The sequence below is a fragment of the Myotis daubentonii genome, chromosome 13, assembly GCF_963259705.1.
Source record: "Myotis daubentonii chromosome 13, mMyoDau2.1, whole genome shotgun sequence".
NCBI lineage: Eukaryota > Metazoa > Chordata > Mammalia > Chiroptera > Vespertilionidae > Myotis > Myotis daubentonii.
In genome coordinates this window covers 53313730-53331719 of record NC_081852.1, presented here as the reverse complement: position 1 = coordinate 53331719, position 17990 = coordinate 53313730, and positions in this window count along the sequence as shown.

The window sequence follows — 17990 nt, the reverse complement described above, 5'->3', positions numbered from 1 at the left end:
TAGGAAACAACCTGGGTCTAAGTCCTAGCTCCTCTGCTTGTGGCTGAGAGATCTTTGGCACAGTTTTGAAAACACAGGCTTGACTGCTGGTCCCAAATACAGTGGGTTAAACAAGATGAGTATTACAGTTGTCTCTCATGTGACAGTACGGGGTAGGGGATCCAGGTATGGTGGCTTGGCAACACTGGAAAATGAGCTTCTACCTTCTTGTTCCTCTGTCAACCTTGCCTTCATTTCCATGATCAAATGACCAGCCACTGAGTTTACATTTCTGCCACAGGTGAAGGGAAAGAGGAGGGAAAGGGCACATGCCCTTTATTTTATCCCCTGGAAGCCACACCCATCACTTCTGCTCACACATCACCATCAGACTTCACCACATGGTCCCGGGCACTGCAATGAAGGTGGTGTATCCATCCAGACAACTATTCCTAGAGACGATTGTTAGTGTTAAATTGGAGTTTCCACGAAGAATTCTTGGCATAGCACCTGACTTTTAGCAAATGCTGGGTAAGATGAGCTGCTGGCCACAAGCTTGGGCAACATCAGTGATGGCAGTGATTTTCTATCACATCAAATAATGCAAAGTGCTGTCCACATTCAAATTCTGCTGGTAACAGTCATGGCTGGCAGGAATGCTACTCTGAAGCCACGCTGTTCAGAAAGCTCTCTGATCAGCTCCCAGCTGTCAGGCAGCACAGCAAAGAGGTTAATGCACGACTTAGCAGCCTGGCCCTGCCCCTTAAAGCTGTCATTCGGGGTGAGTTATTCTCTGCTCTACACCCCAGTTGCCTCATCTATAAAATGAAAACAACAACAGCATCTGCTTCATAGGGTTGTCATAATAATTAAATGGGCTGCTATTTGTGAAGTGCTTATCATAGCGTGGAGCACCTAGAAATTGCTATGTAAGTTAGTGTATATTAAATAAAGAAAATGATTGCAAGTCTACTCTTTAGTCCTGACGTTATGAATGAGGTCCATCTAACAGGAGGCTGAGTAGAAGCTCTGTTAAGAGAGGAATTTATCTTTCTTTCTGCTAGAAGCACAGGGCCTGGACAAATACCTGACCCTCGGTGAGCACTCAGTGGCTAATCAGATCCTAGAGGCTTGTTCCTAAGGGAAATAACATATGTCAAAACTGACCTGACATCCTAGTTGCTTAAGGTGTCATCTGGCAGTAAGGAGAGAATTTGTCAGAAAAGGAACAAGTCATGATCTTCAGGGAGATCCTGGATGCCAAACCTCTGGGTATGGAGCAGTGGAAAGAATACTGATGCTGGGGTGCACAGCCTGCATTCAAGACTTGGTTCTGCTCTAACTAGCTGTAGAACCTTGCAGGGAGGGGAGTATCAAAACCTTAGTTTATTCATCTGTAAAATGGGAATCATGTTTAGCATATTGGGCATTTTGAAAAATACGTGTGCCAATTCATTAGAAACATAAAAACGCAACTCATCTATTGTGAAGGGGCCTGGCTAGATGTGGGGGCCTCCTCATGGCAGGAAATATGATCCACACATGAAGAATCCTATGAGGCTGCCCTGAAAGCAGAGAAAGGCGTTGAATTGGGCATTTTACAAGGGAGAGCTACAACTCTGTCAGTTGTTTCCAGTAAGATGAGATGTGAAATCATTTCAGTCTTTAGGCACAGCACGTGCTTTTGCTTGAAATGGGTTTTTTTTTTTTTCAACACAGAAAGACTGTGTGCACGATTCTGAGAAGCCTGGCAGACCCTTTTAGAAGAGATTGCAATGTGATTTGCTGCAGACATCAGAGGGTGAGGTAGCTGTGCCCTTCTTGTGTGGCAGGCAGGTTTGATTTCAGGCTCTGGAGGCAACTAAAGGAACCCTGGGAAACATGTATGAAAAATCTGAGCAGAGACGGAAATGACAAAATGCTCTGGGGTCGAGGTCAGGTTCACTTCCAAGATAGGGGTCCTGTTTCTCTCTATAAAGGGCTCTTTGGGCTCACCATTTGTCCACAGTGGGTCTCTGTTTGTCAAGGCCTACAAACCAATCTGTGCATTTAATTCATGATAAATAAAAGTGACTTTCATGCAAGTGACTTCTGGTCTTGAAAGAGTGGCCCTCTGAAATTGTGTGTTTGTGTATGTTGGGTGGATGGATGAGAGAGCTTCTAGCAATCTCTGCTCTGGAAATTCTTATGTCAATTCCAACTTGGTTGGAGAGGTATTTGGTGTTGGAAAGGATCAGGTGGGAAGGGGGCATACTTTGGGGAAAGCATAGCCTTGAACCATCTGTAAAATGTACTATGCAGGCAGTGATGACTTCATCAACAGCAGGATAAGCACTCTGCCCAATAAACCATTGACAACCATGGTGAAAAGTAAAGACATTGCACACACAAAAAATGACCTTGAAGGAAAGAAAGGTCCCTAAATCTTGGATACAAGGGATGGGGCACACTAGTGTCATCTGGAACAGTGGAAACTGTTCAGGCACTTCTGTTGACATAATGTGTATTACAGAATTATGTAAAGGATAGACATTCATTCATTCATTCATAAACATTTACTGAGTACCTTCTAAGTGTCATAAACTATGCCAAGGCCTAGGATTTCAAAGATGTATTTTACAAATAGTTCCTGCTACCGGGAAATCTAATTTGAGGGGAAACAGATGTGCAAACAAATATTTTCCATAAATAATGGGGGTATGTATATAGCAGAGAGAAGGAGTAAGTCCTCTGGGAAAATGGGAGGAAGTTTGAAAAAAGCCTCCCAGGGGTGGGAGGAACAAAGTGACAGGAACACACACATATAAACACTTAATTCTACCTGTAAATGTAGGAGGCAACCATCTGGTCTCTAGAATTCTCTTAATTCTGGGGGCAAATAACCATGAGACACTTAAGAAATGCTTCTGGTAGTGATGGGAATGAGTCACTGAGATGGGAAGGTTTATTTATTCTAAGGAAAACAATGAAGACACCCTTCTTTCCTGTGGAAAGTTTGGGAGATGGGATAGATGAGATGAAAAAGATTTAAGGCAGTGGAAACAGTTAAACTATCTAATGAGCTTATGAAAAAGGAAGTGCAAAGAGGCATTGCTAGGGAAGTGGAGATTTGTTTTCCTTTAGTCTTTTCTAACCTGTCTATGTGATCGCAGTTGTGAGCTCTGCGTGCTCTCTCTGGTACGGCCCATGAGGTCCAGCTTCCTGCTTGCAATCCCCTGAGCTCCGCTCTCAACCTTTGTAACTGACAGATATGCACCCAGAGGACAGATCAGCTCAGAGGCAGGTGCTTCTGCAGTACACCCAAGCCAGACTGGCAGCCTGCAACTGGTTTGAGGTGATGTTAGGGTGCAGATGTGGGTGGCACTGTGGGAAGCCTGGGGTTGCAAGAATGCAGAGTTCAGGCTCCCTTCCTGGCCTTCCTTTTCCAGAGGGAGGCACACCAAGCAGGCAAAACAGAGCTAGAGGACTCTCTGCAGCATGGTCAAGGGCATCTCTGTCCATCTTGATTGTCCATCAGCATTTTGCCAGGATCCATTTGGGGAGATGCCTTTCTCATAGGTCTGCTGTCAGCATTACTGAGTTAATATATGAAAAGCATGTAGGACAGTGCCCCCCTGGCACATAGAAAATGCTAGTAAGTGTCACCGTTATCTCAGAAGTTGAGGGATTTCATATATATATATATATATATATATATATATATATATATATATATATATATATATATGAAGGAGACAAAACCTTAAGAACCTCAAAAGGGTACATATTTGAAATGCAAAACTGAGTACCAAAGGGCAGGTGTGTGTGCACACACATGCATTTGTGTTGGGAATACTTGATCCAAGAAGAATTTAATGCCTCCTTTCTTTGAGAACTTTCTAGACAAATTACTAAGTAATTGTAACAGAGTGCTTCCTCCCATCTGGGGACATAGAAGTTTCATTATTTGGCTTGTGAACGTTGAGATCATGGTCCTAAGATGTTAAAACTGGGATGAACTTTAGGTGTCTCCCAGCTTTTATTGATGAGAAAACAACCTCAAAAGGCAAGGCTCACCCAGAACCACGTGGCCTGGAAGAGGCAGAGGCAGACTATAGATTCTATGAGTGTGACCAGAAGTGGGAAGTGGAGGACTGTGAGTTCTCTTCAAGCCACACTCATTCTATAGGCAACAGATAACCCTTTGAATTATGTCAGGAGAAGGGCTGACCAAGCACATAGCAACTCAGAGTTGGGGAATAAGATGACCATGAGCAGAGAGGAACAAACAGGAATTTGCTCCCGAGTCTTCTTTTGCTTCCATTGTCTTGCCTTTGTCCTGGATGTCACCTCTGCTGACCACATAACTGGAGAGCTCAGGTTGGTGCCATTGGTCAGAGTGATATATGCACGTCCAGTAGCCCTGGCTGTCCTGTGTTTCAGTTAGGGACAAACTAGTGGGCTGATGTGTGTGTGTGTGTGTGTGTGTGTGTGTGTGTGTGTGTGTGTGTGTGTGAGAGAGAGAGAGAGAGAGAGAGAGAGAGAGAGAGAGAGAGAGAGAGAGAGACGCTGAGAAGTCTCAGATGGGCTTGGGAGAAAATTTTTGGAATCATAAGAGCTATTCTCATGGTTCCACTTCTTATTAGCACGTTCTCCTGGCCTGATTCTCTGTGTCAAACTAAAAAAAAAAACCCAAACAAAAATAAATAAATAGATAAATCCAAATATAATAGTACTCTTAAAACAAACTTTTATACAAGGTATCCTAAAAGTATAAATTCTTGCTTACATCAGCTGGGGCAGAACATCTTGGGAACCTGGTCTTCATAGAGAAGCAAGGTGGCCTCACATCTCAGAGATGAGGCAGTGAGGGGGGCATTTGTGAACAATAGGCGTAGTATGGTGGGAACATCACTGTGCAGTGAAGTGGTTAGACTCAGAGATGCTCAGCTCAAGAGGACATTTTTATAAGAATAAATAGGGAGCAAAACAGAGATGGGAGGTGTTGACAAAGGAGCAGGGATGGAGAGACCCTGAGGAAATGAGGCTCGGAATTCACAGAAAGGGGTGCAGTTGCTTTTTGGACTGCCATGCTCAGGAAGTAGAGTTCAAGCCAAGTTCAGTTTGATCGTTGAGAGATAAGGAGCTGCAGTTGATATCTGGGTTACATAAATAATTCAAATATGAGCTGTCTAGGAACCCACGTCCTGAGAACTTATGGGGTCATCCTGTCTTTGGACATTTAAAAACAAATAAATAAAAGTCTTGCCTTCCTCTCCATATGCGGTGAAAACCCAGGTTCAATTTTAATACTTTTATGAACACTAGGAGGCTTATGATTTCTTTTTTATTTCTCTTTCCAATTTATGGTTGTCACTGAATAATTCTTGATCTTGACCTAGGTTTACCTTGTTTTACTTTTATTTCTGTTTTCTCCTATGTTCACCTACATGTGCCACAAAACCTTTTAAAAATTTTGCTAAATCATCCCCAACTCACGATAGCAGATACAGTAGACTTTTACTGAGAAGGAGTCAGCACACAGCCCCGAAAGAAAACTTGAATAATTTATCAGTTTTTTTCTGGTTTGTAAATTTCCCTTAGTCCGTTCCCACTGCTAGGAACATCTCACAGGCTGTCTTTCCTGCTCAATTTTCTAGTCTCCCTCAATTTTGCTGGGCCCTCCTTCCTTTTCTTGAGGACCAATTCATGTCAATTTCTACCAGGATACTCTTTCCTTTCTTTTGGAATGTTAAATAAACTTTAGTCTGCTGATTTAACTACTTTTTATCTCCTTTATCTTCCATATCATGCCTAGAACCCATCTTTTCACATCCAGAGTGGCCCTGCAAGATGGTTTTCACCTTGGCCAGGTAGCTCAGTTGGTTAGAGCGTCGTCCTGATACATCAATGTTGCCTCAGTCAGAGCACATACAAGAATCAACCAATGAATGCATAAATAAGTGGGACAACAAATCAACGTTTCTCTCTCTCTCCCTTCTTCTCTCTCTCTCAAATCAATATAAAAAAATGTTTTCCTAAATAATAGTTTCCGCTTAAAAGAAATTTTGCCATTAACTTTTAAAATAACATGTTCCCAATTCTACTTCATTAAAGAATTCTGATTTCTTAATTTAAAGAGGAAGAAGGGAAGGGATGAATATTTATTGCAGACTTACTAAAACCTAATCTTGGGCCAGTGCTTTTTATGCATCATTTCATTTAATGCTTACATAAGCCCTGTGGGAGAAGGGTCACCGCTCTTGTTTACAGATGAGGACAGTGAGAGTCAGGAATGGAAGGATGCTCTAGATGACATCAGATGGCGTGTGGTGGACCTCAGTTTACACCAGAGGCTTTATACTTCAGATGCACACTGTTTCCATCATTCAGCTTGCCTTTGAAGAGAGGGGATGATCGTGGAAACCTCATGTGTAGACACACACCTTCCTTCCTTGATTGACCACTCTTCTCCCATAGTCCAGCCTTTCCCACTTCCTGTGAGAAGCTCTGGTTCTCTTTTGCCCTCTGCTCCTGCTCTCCCTCTAAGGGTCCTTTGTCTTTGGTTCTGTCAACTCCATCTCCAGATCCTGTTCTTTCCTGCTTTAATTTGATCCCCAAGTCCTGTCTATTGACTCTTGGTATAGAATCCACAGACCTCCTCACCCTCAGCATCTACTCCCCGTTCATCCTGTCCTTCTGGCCAATTTCTACCAGGACACTTTTGCCTTTCTTCTGGAATGTTAAATGAACTTTACTCTGCTGATCTTCCTACTGGTGAGTGTGTCTTCTGTTCACAGTGCTTTAGATCAGGGATGGTCATGGCTCCTGGGGAAGGTGGGAATGCTGTGGTCTCTGGTTTCAGGAACCTCTGTGAGATTCTCTTGTGCCAGTGCCCCGTAATGGGTGTGTGGTTAAGAACCTGGGTGGGGAGTCAGAGAGATGTGGGTCCAAACTGAAGCCTCGCCTCTAACCAATTGTATGACCTTAGGCGAATTAAACAATTTGCTTTAGTTTTTTTCTTCTTTAAATTTGGGGACAATGAGAGCATCCAACTCAGAATGTTGCTGCAGGGTTTAATGATATGATAGAGCACAGGGCTGGTAAATAGTAAGAAGTCATGAATGGTAGCAATTGGTGTGGTTATTGACAAGGAGATCTTGCTATCACTTTCCTCCTCAAGCCCTTCGTGGGCACCCATGCTGGCCAGCCTGGACTCTTTGGCCTGACACTCAGGTCCCCCACCATCTATAATTTAGCCTCATGTGCTGTACTTATTAATGGTGAAACACACACCATGGCCTGGATGCAGCCCCTGGTTTTTAGCCTGGAATAGCCACCTCTACCAAGAGGGAGTCTAACCATACTTTCAGGCCTGGTTCATTCATTTTTGACCCACTGCCTCTGCCTTGAGAAGTGAGCCCACCCTAGCCTTTATTTGGTCATGTAGTCTTTACAAAGGACCACTTTTTATATTTCTATTTATGTAAAAGGCATAAAATTCTGTATTTAGCAGTCACTTTAAAAAATCTTCATTGAAAAGTAAAAAAAAAAAGAGAGAGAGAGAATTATCCTAGAAGATTCAGGGCTGTGAACTTTCAAAGGCTCAATTGTATGTTGCTAGAAAATGAAGGGTGTTTTCTGATTCTAGGTTTAGAGTGCTTTGCCATGTTCTTGCTTTCACTGGAGTCCCTTGCTGTGTACTTATTGCTCTAGGGGGCAAATAGCAATTTAAAACCCTGATAATATATCTTCATTTCCTGTTTGCCTGAGGGTGTCTGAACTCATCCTTACAGTGAATCAACAGTTGAAAAGAGAAGTCAGGAACGGGCTCCCCAGCTTTGTTTTATACTCAGAGTCAAAGACAATGGAGATTTTCCTCTTGCGCTTGGTAGAGAGAGCCTCCTTGGGGAACTCAAAGCTAATGGTGGAAAAGAAAAGGCCTGGTGTGCCATTGCCAGCCTCTTTGCCCATCAACTTAGATTAGGTTTTGTTCTGAAATGTAAAAAGGCTTGTTTTGGGCTCAAGAATGAGAGAACGCCTTGTTTCCTCACATCTCAGGCCAGCTTCTGTAGAGTAAGCCATTGGCCCAGCGTTTCCGATGAGCGTGATAGATAGTTCCCTTTGAAAGTTAAAGCTTGGCCCAAGTTCGCAGAGAGCCTTACTGACACTGTCTGCTGAGTTTGTCTTCTGTTCACAGTGCTTTAGATCAGGGATGGTCATGGCTCCTGGGGAGGGTGGGAATGCTGTGGTCTCTGGTTTCAGGAACCTCTGTGAGATTCTCTGTCAAAAGGATCTTCCCCCTGTTTCCCCCGGTTCTGCCACTTCCTTGCACGGTAGCAATGCCGTGCTGTGTTGTGGAGGAGCTGGTTCTTTCCACAAAGGTTTCATTCATACTGACACATCTCCCCAAGTTTGGATGGTCCCAGCAACTTCTCCCTGCACTGCCTTCCCATTCATCTAATTGGTTGTAAACCAGCTCTCTTTTCCTAAACATGGAGCATGCAGTTTATTAGAAAATGTCACCTTAGGGTTTTAGATGGTCCGGTTTTAACAATAGCAATGTGGCTCCATGTTAATTAGACCCTAAATACTGATGGGCACTGTGCTAAGTATTTCATATTCATGAACTTGTTTACAATCCTATGAGGTTGACAGTTATGATCCCTATTTTATATGTTAAAAAACAAAGCTTAAGCAGCATAGTTAAGGCCATAGACCTCGGAAATACTGAGGCCAGAATTCAAGTTCTGCCAGATACCAAATCATGCTCTTAGCCTTCTGTCTCTGTCTCCCACTTTGTTAAACAAAAATCTTCATTTCACCACTGCCTGGCTGTTGGCAGTGTGTTTATTAAAAACAAAGCCCTAGATCTTCTTTCAGCTCCTCTAACATGACTTCCCTTGAGCATTTTGTTTTGAGGCTAAAAAATCTGAACATGAGCATCTCAATTAAAGTGCCTTTGAAAAGATTTATTAGCAGATTGCTTTCATCTTGACCATAACTAATCCTAGAAACGGGAAAACAAGACAAGTGGCCAGAAGTACTCTTTGAAACACTGCATTTGGTGGAACTGGCACAGAGTAGCTTTTAAGAATACATTCAGTTCTCGCAAGCCTGCCTGGGGTCGAAGTGAAGCAGAATTTGCAGCCCAATAAAGAAGGTGTCTATAAATGAATCATACCATGCGAGGAGACGAGGGAAACTGCCTGATGAAAGTCACCACATTCTGTAGTCAAGTTTCTAGAAATATATGCAATCAACTGATGTGGAACCTAAGGCGGTGGTCACACATTCAAAGCCTCCTCCCTCCTCCCTCCTCCCTCCTCCCTCTTCCCTCCTCCCTCCTCCCTCCCCCCTCCCTTCCTTCCTTTCCTCTCTCCCTCAAACATATATTGAGCTCATTCTACATGCTAATCACTAGGTGCTAAAGGTTCACAGGTGAACACACAAAATCCCTGTCCACCTGAAGCTTATTGCAAGTGGGAGAGACAATAACAAATCAATCAATACATACATAGTAGGTCAGGCAGTGATAATAACTGTGATGAAAAAGTAAGCCGAGGTTAAGTGGCTGGAGACTGATGGCACATCCCCTTTTACATAGATAGAATGGGTCAGGAAGGCTTCTCTCATGAGGTAATATTTGAACAGACACCTGAGAGGATTAAGGGATTAAGTCACCTGTATTTGTGAAGAAAGGGTACCCAGCAAGTGCAAAATCCCCGAGGCAGGAGCTTGCTTGTCATTTCATGGAACTGCAGAGATCAGTGCAGCCAGAGCAGGGTGAGTGATGGGAAAAGTAGAAAAAATGAGTCTGTGGAGAGGGCCAGGGTGAAATCAGGGCAAGGAAAGAAGTTTGCTCTTTATTTTAAGTATCATGGGAAGCCCCTAGCCTAGAAGGTTTGAAGTGAGTGTGGCATCGCCTGACTCGATTTTTTCTCAGACTCAGTGGGGAGAGTAGAAACAACGTGGAAGCAGGGAGACCAGAAATTGCTGCTGTCATCTTGACAAGAATGAGGGTGACTCAGGAGCTTGCCCACCACTGGGACTCTGCCGTGTTAGTGGAGTGGTACTGACCCATTCTATGTGCTAAAGATTTTGCCTCTTATGAGCTCCTTTTAACCTCTCGGCCAGCTGCATCCTCTCAAAAGATGGCTGCCAAAAACTCTTCCCCCGTCTCACACATATGTGGCTCTTATTCCTACTCTTGAACTTAATATGGCCTTGTGACTTGCTTTGGCTAAGAGAATGTGGCAGAACAGTGCTGTGCCATTTCCAGGCTTTGTCCTGTAAGAAGCTGTCAGTGCCCATGTTCTCTCTTGACATAGCCAGTCACCATGTCAAGAAGTTCAGGCTGGCCCAGCTGGCATGGCTCAGTGGTTGAGTGTTGACCTATGAGCCAGGAGGTCATGGTTTGGTTCCTGGTCAGGGCATATGCCTGGGTTGCATCTTGATCCTTAGTTGGGGGTGTGTAGGAGGCAGCCGATCAATGATTCTCTTTCATCATGAATATTTCTATCTCTCTCTCCCTCTCCCTTCCTCTCAATAAAAATATATAGAATAAAAAAAAGAAGCTCAGGCTGGACAAATGAGTGATGAGATACCAATGGAGAGAGAGAGATTGGCCACATGGAGGGACACTAGGCTAGAGGGGATATGTACCCCCCCCCCCCCCGCCCATCTAGCTGCTGGCTAAATGCAGCTGAATGATCTCAGCTGAGGCCACCCAGAGGAGAAGAACTGCCAGTTTGAACCCAGACTGAATTTCTGACTTGTTGAATTGTGAAAAATAATTTCTATTATTTTAAGCCATTCTGCTTTCTGTTTTATTAAGCAGCAATAAATATCCAAGTTGTTAATATCATTATCCCTACCCTATAAATCAGAGGTGGGCAAACTGTAGCCTTCGAGCTAAATCCAGCCTGCCATCTTGTTTTGTAAAATAAAGTTTTATTGAAATATAGTCCAGGATATTTATTTACATATTGGCTATGGCAGCTTTCAGGCTACATGGCGACAGGGACCACCCGATGACAGGCCCGACTTCCCGTTCTAGACCACATTTACTTACAATTGTGACTCCTTCCCTGTCCCTTTGTGATATGCATGCATCTTCTACAACTTAGGAGTGTCTTTCTCAAGGACCTGAAAGCCATTTCTTGTCACTATAGTCATCTGGGAGGATTGGGCCTCTGTCTCGGCCTCTGTGGGAGGATATAATCCTAAGATAATTGCCAGCTAGCAGACACAACTGGCCTACCTGCGTGCACACTGACCAGCTTTTTGTAATTTTTTAGTTTTCTGACTCTACTGGAGCCCCTACAAGCTGCCTCTCCCTACTCCCTCATTCTCTCCTTAAATTACCCAGTGGCCTTTATGCAATTAAGAATAGAGGTCCTCTCTTTCCCCTCTTCAGTAGCTACTACATGAACTCTGTTTTCATGGCTTTGAATAATGTCTGGCTTTGTTTCTCCTTAAGAGTGAGCTTACTAAGGTAGATGATATCTTCAGTAGATGAGTGGACATTTAGTCCTTTCAAAACATCCACAGAGACATTTGGTCCATGCCAAAAGGTTCTTGATATTTGGTCCTTGATATTTGGTCCTGTCAAAAAATTCATAGTGACATTTGGTTCATAGTCAATGTAAGACCTGCTCTTGCACATGATTTGAACCTTGAGCCATTTACCTAACCCTGTGCTCCATTACCAGCTAGTCTACCAAGGAAAGAAGGGTTATTATTGACCAGGGGTCCTCAAACTACCCGAGGGCCACATGCAAATACAAATATTGTATTTGTTCCCATTTTGTTTTTTTACTTTAAAATAAGATATGTGCAGTGTGCATAGGAATTTGTTCATAGTTTTTTTTAAAACTATAGTCCAGCCCTCCAACGGTCTGAGGGACAGTGAACTGGCCCCCTGTTTAAAAACTTTGAGGACCCCTGTTGTTGACAATATAGTCACAATACCATTATTGATCCAATAAAACATGATAGTATTTTTCTGTATTCTGCAAACAAAAAGTAGCAATAAACATTAAGGCTCTTTAAATCCAAGGGACATTTTCTAAGCGTGGACAGTTTGGCCAGAACCAAATATCAAGGACCTTTTGGCTTGGCCACATACCTTCTTGGGTGTTTTGGACAGGACCAAAGGTCCCGTAAGTCTTTGGGAACATAAGTAACAGTTTTCTCAGACCTGAGTGATGCTCTAGAGCAGTGGGCCTTTAAGCATAGTCTCCAGCATTCCCGAGAGAGCTTATTAGAAATATAAGCTCCCGATCCACGGAATCAAACACTCTGGGACTTGGACCCCACAGTCTGTGGTTTATCCACTTCTCCGGGTAATTCTGATGCTCACTAAAGTTTGAGACATAGCTGTGGGAATGCCAGGAATTTCAAAGGCAGCTCTGAAGGTAAAACCATGCGTCCTGTGTTTAGGGCTTCACTGATGACATTGGGTCTAAGCAAAGGCAAGGATTTTATTGCCAGTCTCACTATCCCCTTGAGCTACCAGACACTCAGCCAGGGCAGTGCCACTGTCCCCCACCCCGGCCCCAGGAGTCAACATATGCATGCCTCTCAGAGCCCAAGGTCCCTAAAGCAAAGCATGAGCTTCCCTGCGTTAGTCCCATTTCTAATGGAAATGCTAACTCTTCTTTGGCTAGTTCTCCAAAAGAACTAAATCAAAAAGTAGTCATAGTCTTATAGATACAAGCAATTAGATGTGAAATAATACATATTGCATGACTTTATTTATATCAAGTTCAAGATCAGACAAAACTGTCAAAATGGAAAATAGTGGTAGCTTCTGGGGAATGGGTTTAGAAGGGAAGTGGTATCATGGAACCTTCTGGAAATGGCACCATGTGATTAAAAGTGTGGGTGTCTAGATCTGCACAATCTCATCGAAGTGTGCGTTAAGATGAATGCGTGCCCATGTATTTTTTTCCCTTAATAAAAATCAGTCATGAACCTTCTAATACAAATGTAAACAATAGACTTGAGTAGCTAATAAACTAAATGGGGTTAAATCAGATAACAGTGACCATGTTTTGGCCCTGCCTACGGAAGCCTCTCTGAACATGGAGCAGTCTTGCACCTGGTTTCAGAAGAATGGATGTGAGCAATTAGATGAGAAAGACAGAAGCCTTTTAGTATGAGGAGGTATCAGCATCTTTTAGCTATACCTTGGCTCATATGCAAACATGTGTACAGATACATTTCTCAACATTAGACCGTAAGTACTTTCCAGGGAATAATTTCCAAGGCAATTACTTCCTGCTGTTAATAGCCAATTAACAAGTAGGAGATAATCACCCCTCAGTTGTACTGTGACTAGGTAAAGCAGTATAAAGGTGAATAATTAACACCCAGTCTTTTAATTTACTAATTAGTTGAGCAGGAGCAGTTTATTTAGAATATACTGAAGGCATTGAATCTCCCAAATTTCATTTTTCACCATGCCGATAAATAATTGAAACCCACAGCTTTCATTGGTCCTATTCATCCCTCTCCTTTGATGCCACTCAGCTTTGAAGTAGCATCCCTAATAGGAGATAGCTACTTATCTGTTTCTCTAATAGCCTCATGAATATTTCTTCCCTGTTCTTTCTTGCTAGCACTTGCCAGTTCTCAAGTTTTTCTCTCCTGAGTTGTAGTTTCTTCAGCCTCATTCACTGGTGTTTTGACTTTGGTCACCTTAATCATTCAAGCTACTCAGGATTTTATTTTCTTAGGAATAATAATGACTCTTTAGCTTGATGCTTTCTAAACGTAACTGTTCTTTAAAATCACCCAGGGAAGCTGATTATAATATGCAGACCCCTGAACCTCACCTCCTGCCCTCCACTCTCATCCCCACCCTTCCCAGTAATTCCAGTTCTGAAATTCTGGGTTGAGCCCAGAATCTGTGTTTTAAGTAGGTCCCTCACTCCCACGTTGCCAATGTTTTGGAGAACAGATGACCCCACGGGCAGAAATATTGCTTGGGTGGACAACTGAAGTCTTCGGTCGTTTTTCCTAGTTGAGAAGTACATTTCTAGGAAATAGTAAGATCTCTCTTAACTGTGAGCCGCCTACTTGGGTTTCTGACCTCCTTCTTTGTCTGAGCTGTGAATAAATTGAGAAATAAAATAAGGGAATAGCAGATGGTGGCTGAAAAAGCCTCCTCATTATTGAGAAGGGCTAATTGGTAAGATGAGGTTCAGTGTCAGAGACGATCAGGCCACAGTCTGACCCCCGGAATGCGGCCACCTGGCTCCCTCACTGTGTGGAGGATGGAGACAGCCCTCTCCATCCTAAATTTTCTAACCTGATAAGCGACTTTCCCTTCCAGGGAACAGAATGAACACGCAGGTAGAGGGAGCTACGGGGGTCCCCCTTACCTGTGAGGAAATCACAGGAATGGAGGAAACAGATTCTTCACCTTAATCTCCACCTCCCAGGACTAGCCCCAAATCAAAATGCTTGACAGAGCACCAAGCTCACTGGTCTCTGGGGAAACACGTCCTCTGGCGGGAATGCCAATTGGTGCAACTTTCATGAAGGACAACATCCCCAAATACTTCAAAATTAGAAGTACCCTTTGCCTTCTAGAAATATCCTATAGATGTACTTAAAGGTGTGCAGTAGTGAATGTATAAGGGCAAAAATGGCAGCATTGCTATAAATAGCTAAATATTGGGATTACTATTAACAGGAAACTGTTATATAAACCAGGTTAAGTCCATATAATGGAACACGATGAGGCCTTAGCAAATCCAGAGTTGGGGCAAGTGGACTGGGACTTTACACTACCCTGCACTGACCAGCTATTGAATGGAAGGTGCCTTACAAAGAGGCATAGCCTGGGCAAGGTGACTCTTTTGCAAAGGCATTTTCTGAAGAAAGCTGATAGACCAAGGAGGTTTGGGGACCACAGTGTCCACTAGAGATTGCATTTTCTTTTACTTCTCGGTCATATCTTCCTTTTGTCCTGGGGCAGCCATCATAGATAGAAGGCTATATTCTCAGCCTGGCTGGTGTGGCTCAGTGGTTGAGTGTTGACCCATGAACCAAGAGGTCCCTGGGTTGATTCCCAGTCAGGGCACATACCCCAGTCGTAGGCTTCATTCCCGGTGGGGGGTGTGCAGGAGACAGCTGATTGATGTGTCCCTCTCATCTATGCTTCTATCTTTCTATTCCTCTCCCTTCCCCTCTCTCTAAAATCAGTAAAAAAATATTTTTAAAAAGAAGGTTATATTCTCTACATTGTAGAAGAAAGTCTGTGATTTCATATGCCAGGATTAGCTCTTGATATGTTAAATAGGAACTAAAAGAATTTAGAAGCTGTTTTTCTCAACAATGTCTGGCTTATAACCAATTATCTTGTAAGAAAATGCTATTTTGAATTTAGGAAGCTTAATTATAATCCTTTCTTTGTCTTTGTAGCTCTTCTGTAATAATCCTAATACCCCCAAAGCACATGCTTAGATAGTTTGGGCTAGCTAGGGAAAAGATACTGTACACAGAAAAACCCAAGAGAAAATCATAGAAATATTTTTGAAAATGTTTGTGATCTGCCTACTTATATGCTTTTTTTCTTTCCTTATAGCTCAAAGTTATCTGAGGGCCGGGAATATGCTATTCTTATTAAAAATTTCTCCCATATGAGACTCTGCATATATAGTACTATAGGAAACCAATTATATACCTTTATCATTTTTATGCAAGTTCATGGACATTGGTGTATTAGTGATGTGTGTAATAAATTATCCCCAAATTTAGCAGCTTAATGACAAGCATGTCACACAGCAGCTTCAGGTCAGGAATTTGAGAGTAGCTTATTATTATTTTTTGTAATGATAATGCTTTTTATTTTTGTTAATCCTCACCTGAGGGTATTTTTCCATGGATATTTAGAGAGTGGAAGGGAGGGGGAGAGACACACAGAGAGAAACATTTATGTGAGAGAGACACATAGATTGGTTGCCTCCCACATGTGCCCCATCCAGGGATGGGGATTGAGCCTGCAACCGAGGTATATGCCCTTGAACTGGGTCCCTTCAGTCTGCAGGCCCACGCTGTATCCACTGAACCAAACTGTCTGGAGGGGAGTAGCTTAGATGTTTCGTTCTGTCTCAGGCTCTTTCCTGAGACTGTAATCAAGCTGTAACCAGGCGGACAGTCATCTCAAGGACTCGTTGGGGCTGGAGAATCCACTTCCAAGCTCACTCAAGTGATTGTTGGCACATTTTAGTTCCTCACCAGTTAGCCCGTGGCCTCAGTTCCTGACCAGTGGGCTTCCTCAGAGGGTTGCCTACAATGTGACAACTTGCTTCCCTCAGAGCAAAGGAGAGTCAGAGAGAGAGAACCTAAGAGGGAAACCACAGCCCTTTATAACCTAATCTCAAAAGCATCACTTCTGCCATGTGTGACTGCTCACAGAGATCCCCAAGCCTCGTGCAGTGTGAACACAGGAATTGGCATCACTGGCGCCATCTTAGAGGCTGCCTACCATCATTGGCACAAATTCTTGACCATCATCTGGAGCTTGGCACGTTGGAAAAAACCCTGGGTGTAAGACTCAGATATGGATTGAGAAAAACTCCCTTCTGCTACTCACTACTTGTGTGACCTTGAGTAAACCACTTTAATTTAGCTCTTGTTTTCTTGTGAGTAAAATGGAGACAGTAATACCTTTCTCAGAAGAGTGCTGTGAATAATGAATGAGGGAAAACATGCAGAAAGCCTAGCCCAGGAGGCACCCCAAAGAGGGACATAATAAATAGCAGCTGTTGTTATTAATATAAGATTAGCATTCTCTTCCCACTAATACATTGTGTCATGTTATCTGCCCTAAGACAGTTGCTACCCTTAGGGCCCCAATGGACATCTTGGGTGTAGATTTGCAGCCCTGGGGATGGGGGGGTGGGGGGTGGGGTCTATCCAAGCCAAGAGCTACATCCTTAGGGCTCTTGCATCCCCCAGTGTCCCCTGGCACGGTGACAGTCCTCAGCTGAATGGGGGAAACAATTCTTCTGGTTCAGGTAACTTGAGGTACCTTTGTCTCCTCCAATTTTTCTTGCTCAATGTCAAGGCAGATTAATTATTGCAATGCATTTCTTGAGCTGAGTTTGTCTGGGTCCCAAAACAACCCCGGGGGAGAAGACCAAAGATGTGATTCTAATTTGCTGTAATCACAGTTGATATTATCATTGGTTGGAAGCATTCGTATTTTCCCTAACAAAATGTCAAGCACACAAGTAAAATTATATTCTGAATTCTAGATAAAATATTTAAAAACACATGAGTGGTCTGAAAATAATTAACCTTTTAAAGCTATCTGGAAGGCAGACAGCTCCGAATTGTGCCAATTGGCTTATAGATACCGTCAGTGAAAATAAGGGGCAAAATCCAGTTTTAAATGAGTCAGGTGCTAAAAATTTGTGGTATGGGAAGCAGAATTAAATATTGGCTATCTCTATTGGGATGGGGTGTATGTTTTGTTTTAGTTCTGCTCAGATTGTTCTTACTAGTCAAATAACCTTTGCTCTCAAATTGAAAATTCTGCTAGTAACTTTCATTATAAGTAATATATTTGTCAAGGGTTCCTGTATATATTGGGCAAACAAGTCGCGTTGGAAGAAAGCAAATATGAAAAACATTGAAGCTTGCCAGTTAAATAATTCAGTGGATGTTTTCATATTATCTATAGCATGCACTACCAAGTGCATTTCAAGTATAATTTGATTTGCATACATCTCTCCAGGAACACATGTACCCCATAAAGAGATTAAGGTTAGCATTGTATCTGACTACCTTCTCACACGTGTTAATGTGCACACAGAACAAGGGCATTTTGAAACCTACAATGTAATTCTAAATGAAAATGTGCTACAATAATTAGCTCACTTTCAGCATCTTATGATGCATATCTAAAGTTTAGGAGGCACTGCAGGAGAGCCAATAAATAATTTACTCTTCTCTTCCACTCCTTATGTGATTTTTCCCCTTTAGCTAGTTCTCCCCCAAAAGTGTCTTTCATT